The following is a 9,529-nucleotide window of genomic DNA, read 5'->3' as shown; positions in this document are numbered from 1 at the left end:
TCACACACACACTGAAGGTTGGTAGCATGTCACACACACACTGAAGGTTGGTAGCATGTCACACACACACCAAAGGTTGGTAGCATGTCACACACACTCTGAAGGTTGGTAGCATGTCACATACATGCCTAAGGTTGGTAGCATGTCTCTCACACACACACTGAAGGTTGGTAGCATGTCACACACACACTGAAGGTTGGTAGAATGTCACACACATGCCTAAGGTTGGTAGCATGTCTCTCACACACACACTGAAGGTTGGTAGCGTGTCGTCATATTTTCTCTGAGTTGAATATTAAGAAGCTCAGGCTTGGCTTCTCCTGCAGAGGCACAGAGGATTAATCTTTGACATCTTGTGAAACTCTTTCTACAAGATAATGCAGCTTGAAAAGGATGCTCCACTCTGATCACTATTGGAACTTTCAGTTCTTAGAGACAGAGGTTTCTCCCTCCAACACTTAGCTAAATAAGCTAAGATTATAGAGCAGCCTAAACAAATTTAATATTGATATTGCTTGAGAAATCCTGAGAAATAAATACAAAGTTAGAAAATGCATCTCTAAAGTGGAAGACCTAAAAATTCCACATAGATAAAAGGCAAAAGCATCCTTCTCCACTTTACCACAATAACCTAGGTCTATAGCTTTCTGCTTTCTGCATGCAATGGTAACAGCTGTTGTTTTCTGATAAATAAATACCTCCAGTGTTTACATCCTCCAGTAAGTTATACCAATCATATATTGCACCAATAATCCAGCTCTGTTACATCATCAGTCATTTTGTCAAGTTATAGAAGCAGGTCTTCATGTGTCCTGGTATCTGTTTTATTAACGTGAAGCTAAGTAAGAACCAGGAAGATTCTGAATGATGCTGTCCCTGTGTGGTTCGACTTGATTTGGCTTTGATTATCGCATAATGACTCGCTGTTGGCGTTCTGTTAGTTGACATTATTATTCTTTCATTGACATACAGATGACTACAGAATACAAAAGATTTACATAGAGGATGGAGTGGCATATTACAGAATAAACTAATCACTATCTGGAAAGTCTCAAAATATTTATAAGTACTTTAGACCTGTGTGTCTTATGAAAACAACTAGAGCATTATAGTATATTCTAGAAATTTAAGAGGTATCTTTAGAAGTAAATGGATTTTGTGGTACGCTTTAATTGATTCTTATAAACAATGATGTAGGCAGCAGATGGGGTGAAGATGTTATTATGGTAGAGAAAGTCGACCAAAACTAAGGATGCATGAAAAACTGATAAAGAGGATTACCTACTTAAAGCTAACTAAAAAGATATGATTTTTTTTTTAAAGAAAAAAATCCCGAACAGTGGTTCTCTGGATAAGTGCAATACTATTCTCAGAAGTCATGAGATTTAAAACAAAGTCCCAGTGTCAGATGAGGGATACGTCATGTATGTTAATGACCAAGGAGCTCCCATAAGCTCTCTGAATAATATGTGACACTGCCTCTCTTCTTGGTTGCTCTCTACAATGAGATGGTTAGATGTTATTGGTGAAGATAACGTGCTTTAGATACAGAATACAGAGAAACCAAGCTGTAGCTAAGAATACGGCTTCCTCCCCCTTGGCTAGCATTTATAGTGTTAGCAGATACTGATGAAGACAAGTCGTCAATAATCTCACCCAGCAAACCAACCTGCTCGGTGCACTCGTGCAACACTGGCATGACTTCTGGGAGAAACCAGCCACTTGGACTCCTGGTCAAAATCATACAGCTGGGAAAACCACAGCTCTGGGGGAGAAGCTACTACTGACATGTTTATAAATTCTACATGTGCTTAAAATGCCTGCTGAAGTTTTATGTTTCTACTCACAAACTAGTACAGTTCTTATCCTTGGCAAAAAAAAAACAAAAAAAAAACAAAACAAAAAACAAAAAAACAAAAATAAAAACAAAATTCCACTTTCAGAAGTAGTTAATGGTTAAGGCAGAAGTGGTCAAAGTTCTAGAAATAAATGAATACTGGAAGCTTTGCCCAAATATAACATCTATGTCACTTTCTCTAAGGCTCAGGGGGCATTGTGGGAAATGATGTGGAAAGACTGTAAACGTTGGAGGGTGAGAAGCAGGACTTGGAAATATCTTCTGAGTATGATGACCTGGTCATTGCAAACATGATCTCACAGCAGCTGTGACCATATACACAGACATGACAAGAAAAACAAGACTTGGAAGAAAATGGACAGGGTGGGAAGAAGAAAGGGCTCAGCAGAGTGTGAGGTAATGATAAGAGAGAATAGGACGTGAGTGTTATTACAGTACAAATACATACATATACAAATATGAAGTTGTCAGAAATAAAAGATACTATTAATAAAGAATTTTATGTAACCAGAATATATAATAATAGATTCTGCTGGAGTTTTTAACAACAATAATAATAATAAATCAAGTGGAAACATATTCTGGACGTATTTTGAAAAATTTAAGATACTTATAGAATGTCAGTTACACTTCAGTTCCTTCACATCCTAGTAGAGTTATACAATTCACATTTATATTAGTGTGTTGATAATCTAACACAAATAATAACTGTTATTCAATGTACACCATTATTCTATCCTTGCAACCTCTTTATAAGTTAAATATCACCATTATAACCCTCATAAGTTAAGTATTATCATTAAGTATTACCATAAGTACTTGTAATAGGTACCCAGATCTGTAAAGGAAACAACACCCAAAGTTGACTCTCCCAGTATGTGACCATGCTAAGACCAATGATCAGGTGTTGTAGTTAAAAAGATGCCAGTCTCGGATTCAGATATCTAGCTTTTGTCTTTAATAATTGCCCCATTTCTTGATTCTAAGGTGAGGAGTCACTCGCCTAGCATGCTTATGTTAAATGATATTGTGAAAAGCATCTCAGTGGGACAGAGACAGATAGATGATAGATAGATGATATATAGATATAGATATAGATATAGATAGATAGATAGATAGATAGATGATAGATAGAGAGAGAGAGAGAGAGAGATGATAGACAGATTGATAGATGATAGATAGATAGATAGATAGATAGATAGATAGATAGATAGATTATAGACAGATAGATTATAGACAGATAGATTGATAGATGATGGATAGATGATAGATAGATAGATAGATAGATAGATAGATAGAGATATACTTAACATTCTTTATCCCTCATTATCAAACCCCAGTTTCCTGCCTTACTCACTTACATACAGCAACATTCACCTTCCCTTTGAGACCAGGCTCTTTCATAACCATGGCTTATTCTTGGCAGGCCTCTGTTTCCTTTACTCAGGACAGAAGTTCCTGGCCACAAAATGGCTGAGCAAATCAGTTTAAAAGAGAAAAGATTGGCTTTGACTCATGGTTTCCGAGGCTGCAGACTGAAACATCATGCTGCGTTTATGTCTGTGTAGGCAGAGCATCTTCATAGCTGTGGATCATGGGGGGAGGAAAGTACTCACTTCATGGTGGCCAGGAAGCAAAGAGAAGAGAAAAAGCCAGGAACAGAGCATGCTTTTCAGCGTCGCACCTCCTGTAACCCACCGACTGCATGTGGGCCCCACCTCCTGAAGTTTCTGCCATCTCTTAGCTGATCATTAAGCTAGAAACCTGATAAGTGGATGAGGTCTGCTCATGTGGTTAGAACCTTTATGTTCCAACTGTCTGTACATGAGTAACAGTATTCTGCATGGGTGCTTTCTGAGAATATCTGAGACACAAATCATAACAGATTAACCAACAACTGTGGCACTTTGCACAATGCCCCCACCCCCATTAGATAGCTATAGCTAAGATCCTTTGTACACAATTCATTTGTTTAGCAGACTGCTGTGAATGCCTGTTGGGTGCTATTGAGACGTCCTTTCCTGACTCAGGTTACATCATAATATGTGAAATTTAAGAGCAGGCAGTTTCTGGATTCTTTCACTTAAGTCTAAGGTCATCCCTACTACCAATGTTCTTGTTTTCAGTCTGGACCAATTGTGTCACTATTTCCCGAGTCTTAGGGATTGAGAGCAGATATATTATTCTCAACTCCGCTAATGACGTGATTATCAAAATCCAATAAGATACTAAGTTGCTTCTGTCTGCCTTCACCTGTGAATCTCCTCTTTCCATGTTTTCTTCACTTAGATTTTCTACTCCATTTCAAGTCCTTTATGGACATAACAGAACTTTTATTCAAAAAAAAATTCCAATTCATTATTCATTCTAATTTATTTAGTATCTGCCTGATCATGCTTATTTTGAGACTAATGTCCTAAAATGGTGTTCTGAACAACCCATCCCTAGCCTGTTGTAAGTATCTTCCCAGTGCTGGAAGAACACTTAAGACTCATGCTCTTTTTGGAGATTGTATCCCCATGTTCCCTTACAAAATGGTCTAATATTATCCCCAAAATGTGCGTTAGAGCTGTGTATCTCTAGAACTCTATTCCCACCATTAATCTCTTAGAATTGCCTTTCTCCCTTTGTCACACTTTCTAATACTAGGCTATTATTCAAAAACCTGTGCAGATTTCATGATTTTTTTCCATGATCTTAACTAAAATACTAAACTGCTATTGAGATCCTACCCTAGAATAATACAGTAGGAAGTTCATTATTATCTAATATAACTGAGTGCTAACCAGTCCTTTAAGCTTGTCTTTTGTGGACCAGAAAAACAGCTAAAAACATAGAGACACATGTCTCAGAAGTCAAATTTTACTCTGATAGGATAAAGATGATGTCTCTTCATTCTTGCCTGTTTATCTCTCTCGTTCTCACCCATTTCTTTCTCTCCTCAACTAAATGCTCAAAGTGGAAAAGCGTATGAGCTTCACGAATCTTCAGCTCCCCTGGTGCCCAACACGGAAGGCAATCAAGAACATGTGCTAATTATATCGCTAATGACAACATAGATATCTAAAGGAGCAGCAAATAGATTTGCAGTATGCGCTGACAACTTAATTTAAAATAAAACACAACCCCCCTTTGAAGGACAAAAAAAAAAATGTGAGAATATATTTCCCTGTTACGAAGCCTAATTTGTGGCATATTCCAGACCGGTAGTTCCATCTAGTTACTCGGTGTTGTGTAACGGACAGTGCGGATGCAGTGCAGCCGTTCATGAGTAAGAGAGCAGTCATCCTGACTACCTTGTCAATTTGAGAAAAGACTGATAATTTTATGTCCCTCTGTTCTCTTCTCTACCCGGAACCTTAAGGTTAATTGAAACCAAAGGAGTTGATAATGTAAGTGTTGGCAAGTCTGTTGGACCCCCGTGCTTCTGTCTGATGTCACTGGCCCTTGGGAGGGTCACAGCAGAATCAAATGCTTAGAGGGGACATTTCCAGTCATTCTATCAAGATCATCTTTAAAATCATCTTTCAGCCACTGTGTTAGGCAGGCAAGTTGCTAGGGCTTTGCTAGAGCTCTGGATGTGTGTTTTCTTCTCATCTCTCAAGTGGGAAATCACCAGAGATCTAACCAGTGATTTAGTGTTCATCCGTGCTAGAGAGAGGCTTCAATGGTTCATTAATGTAGCCTGATTCCCTCTCCTGCTGCCTTTGATTCTGGCTTTAATATAAGCTTCCTATTTGCGTGACTGTCATGGGCATAACCCAAGCGGAGAGCTGACAGCTAAGAAACCAGAAAGTTATTTTTCAATCATGTATGGGGAAACCTCATTAGTTATACCGAAAATTATAATAATAAAAATATAACCTCTTCAATTTCACCCAAGTGACGGTTTTGAGTCTGTTGTTTATAAGTGATTGTCAGCATGTAGGGATCCATCATGTTAAACATGAAATTAAAGGTGAATTTGTTGCTATGATCCCTTTTGGGCACTTACCATGAAGTACATGTTTAGAAATCTACATTAAAATTCTCATTCACTGTAAGCCAACCATTATTTTGTCTGGCTATAGAGAGTTGCACCGCATTTTGTGTTTATCCTGAATAATGTGGGAACCTGGGAATGTTGTGAGAAAGCATAATGAAGTCAAGAACAATTGTATTTGACAAAGTAAAGACACTGTAATATGGAGACCTTTTTAGTCGTCTTTGAAATGAAATTGTGACTTATCTGTAGGACAGACCCCCCCTCCAAATGAAAAGTATCAGTGTACTGGCTGGTTGTGTGTCAACTTGACACAGCTGGAGTTATCTCAGAGAAAGGAGCTTCAGTTGAGGAAATGCCTCCATGAGATCCAGCTGTAAGGCATTTTCTCAATTAGAGATAAAGTGGGAAAGGCCCCTTGTGAGTGGTGCCATCTCTGGGCTGGTAGTCTTGGGTTCTATAAGAGAGCAGGCTGAGCAAGCCAGGGGAAGCAAGCCAGTAAGTAACATCCCTCCATGGCCTCTGCATCAGCTCCTGCTCCCTGACCTGTTTGAGTTCCAGTCCTGACTTCCTTTGGAACAGCAGTATAAAAGTGTAAGCTGAATAAACCCTTTCCTCCCCAACTTGCTTCTTGGTCATGATGCTTTGCGCAGGAATACAAACCCTGACTATGTCAGTTAGTATCCAAAAGGGTATTTAAAAAAAAATACATGTAAGTGTGCTTAACAGCTATGTGCTTGGTGAGGTTTTTTTGTTTGTTTCTTTAAGACAAATGAAATGATCTCTTTTTGGAATAGGTAAGCAATACGGGATGTGGGGACATTAGGGGTGAGTTAAAGAAACTGATAACTAAAATTAAAAAAAAAAAAAGGCTGACATGAAGTATAAAGAGAATATGGGTTCACTGACCTGGAGCCACTCTGAACTTTGCTCCTATAGACAAAGGCAGGAGAGGATTTTTGTCAGGGATTTCCACAATGCATGTTTTCCGAAGCAATTTATTGGCTGATCAGAAATTCCAAATTGAAAAATGCATTCTGATGGGATGCCTCATTAGGAAACTCCTAGGTGAGCAAACCTAAAGGCTAGCATGGATATCCAAATCTACCCAAAAGCTCTGAAGTGGGCAGGCTCCCAGGTCCCCATGAGATTTCAGGCTAAGTCAGATCCCAGCCCATGTGAAGAGCTCAGACCTAGTACTCCACACACTGAGTTCCTACTTTGCTCCACATCAGCGGGTTCTGCATGAGACCCCTGGGCTTTAGAGTTGTTGATGTCGAAGCAAATGGACAGTGAGGAGAGCGGTTCTACCTCCACATTTTTCAGCACTAGTTAGACAAAAGGAGAAAGGAAGGGTACCAGTCATCGGGTCTCACCTGTCATGAGGTCCCACACTAGATCCAGAACAGAGAAGGGTACCAGTGGAAAACTCTGTAGATCTAAATGAAGCATGGGATTAGCAGTGTAGCTAATATTCTTTGACCAGTGTGCCATCTTAAGCGACAAGAGAAAGCTGGATGAAGAAGCATTCATGGGACTGTCTCATATCCTTTGACACTGTTCTCTGAGTCTGTAATGACTTAAAGGGAAAGAACAGAGACAACGTTTTAGCTGCTGGGTCGTCATTAGGACAGACATAAGATCTAAAGTAATGCTATCACTCAGTACCACATGCTCTGTCGCCACAGACAGAAACAATAAGAGCAACAGCTAATATGGCTGCAAATGTAAAAGACAGCAGCAGGTCCATTCATTTTGGCCTCATCCTTCAGTATTGTATAGAAGATGGTCTCATCCTGCTTGCCTGGGAAAAATGAATTCTGTTGTAATCACAATTAATTACTGTGTAACTCATCCTGTATTTGGCTTGCTCATTTTTTAGTGCATTTGTAGATAGTTTACTCACAGGATACAAGAATGTACAAGTGGCCCTATATGCAACTATATGCAAATATAGGTTCGGTGTTTAAAATGTTCTCATTCAACTAGGGAAATAAAAACATGTTGCTCATTAAGAGACTTCAAGTGTAAGATTGAAGAGGCTTCCTATTAAACTTCATAGTTGCTGTGATTTGCTTCAGTCTGCTGTTTTGAGCCTGGGCTCCTTTGCTAACAAATAGAATTGGTACCAGCATCTTGGTGCTTGCTGTGTATTGTACAATGTTGAAATAAAGTAATTAAGGCACATTCCTGACAGCAAGCATAGTCATGGGGGATCCCAGTTGATCTTACAAAGTGTATTATTGTTCAAGACATACTATGTGTGTGTGTTCTAAACAGCACAATACTGTTGAAACATTGAGTTGCTGCATGAAATAAATCAGATAAATGTTAAACTAGGTGAATAAAAGTACAGAGCCTTTGAAATATAAAATTCTTTTTTTTTTTTGTCATGGTATTTGTTTTAATCTTGAAGTATTCTGAAAAGATGTTCAATGAGAATGGCACAATAAATTACTTAGCTGTATAAATCCATTACTGGGACCAAAACGGGACCAGTTTGCAACAATGGAGAATTGAGAGTTGGTAGATAATATTTTTCTAAACGAGTGATGCTGCTAGTATTCCTCGTGGGACATCATAAAGAGTGTGTCTGACTTTCTGTATGGATGGACAACCTGAACTTTGTAAGTCAGGATTTCCTGAACTAGGACCTTTGGAGGAGTCTCTAGCCTCCAGTGACAGCATCACAATATGTAACAGGCTGTCAGACACCATAACGTCACTCCCTAAAGTGTCACCTCTATGGACTGTAACAATGGTGCGGCCCGGAGCATTTCAGAGCACCCTTGGGCCGCTCAGGACTCACACTGGGGAAAACGTGGAGATGTCAGCTTTAGAGGGCTGTCTATCCCTCCATCTGGATTCTGTACTCACGAGTTCACAGTCTCGCTGCGCGGCGCACGATTCAGCTTAATCAATTCTGCCATCTAGTGGACACCTTGCACTCCCGCTATGCGCTCTTTCGGGTTTTCTCTGATATAATTGAGGGGCAGGCATTGATGCTCAAACCCCGGAGTGCTGGTTGGTAGTGGGTGGGGAAAAGGAGAAGGGAGATTGTAAGCCTCTCATAAGAAAAGTCATTATTGGATATAAATAAAAAAAAATGGGAAGGAGCAGTTCCTGGGGCCTTACCTCCAGAAAGTCAAGCAGTGGGAGCCATGCTGGGCTGTGTGGCTTCAGATCAGCAGAGAGAGCAGCAGGCGCAGGACCACCTGTTAAGTGAAAATCCAAAAATCTTCAAAGACCTTCCAGAGCCAAAATCCTGTGATGAAAATCCCCCTGGGTTTCAACCATCTTTGAAGGCAGCTCCTTGTTAGCTGTGTGCCCCCTCCCTTTTCTGAGAGCTGAGTGTGCTCTGCCCCAACCCCAGACTCTAAGTTGATTTTATTTTTTAAGAAAAAGATAGGTTATTTGTGCTCCTGCAAAGACACAAGGGAAACACATGATTTCTAATGTAACTTCCCTCTCTCTGCAAGCTGTGATACTAAGTCACCTTATACGGTACATGAGGATACTGTATTAAACTAACAAAAATATAATCTTATAATTCAAATTGCTTCATTCTTTGTCAGAGAAACGATATACAGGGTTTGGAAGTGGGGTGTTGAGTGCAAAAAACTGTTATTCCCATAATTTCCTTTGTCTCTTCCCATGATTGCCAAAGTAAGTCTAGAGTAATGAGCAGA

Source organism: Mus caroli, chromosome 14 (genome assembly GCF_900094665.2).
Source record: "Mus caroli chromosome 14, CAROLI_EIJ_v1.1, whole genome shotgun sequence".
Classification (NCBI taxonomy): Eukaryota; Metazoa; Chordata; class Mammalia; order Rodentia; family Muridae; genus Mus; species Mus caroli.
The sequence above is the reverse complement of the archived record's forward strand: the minus strand, read 5'-3'. Positions refer to the sequence as shown.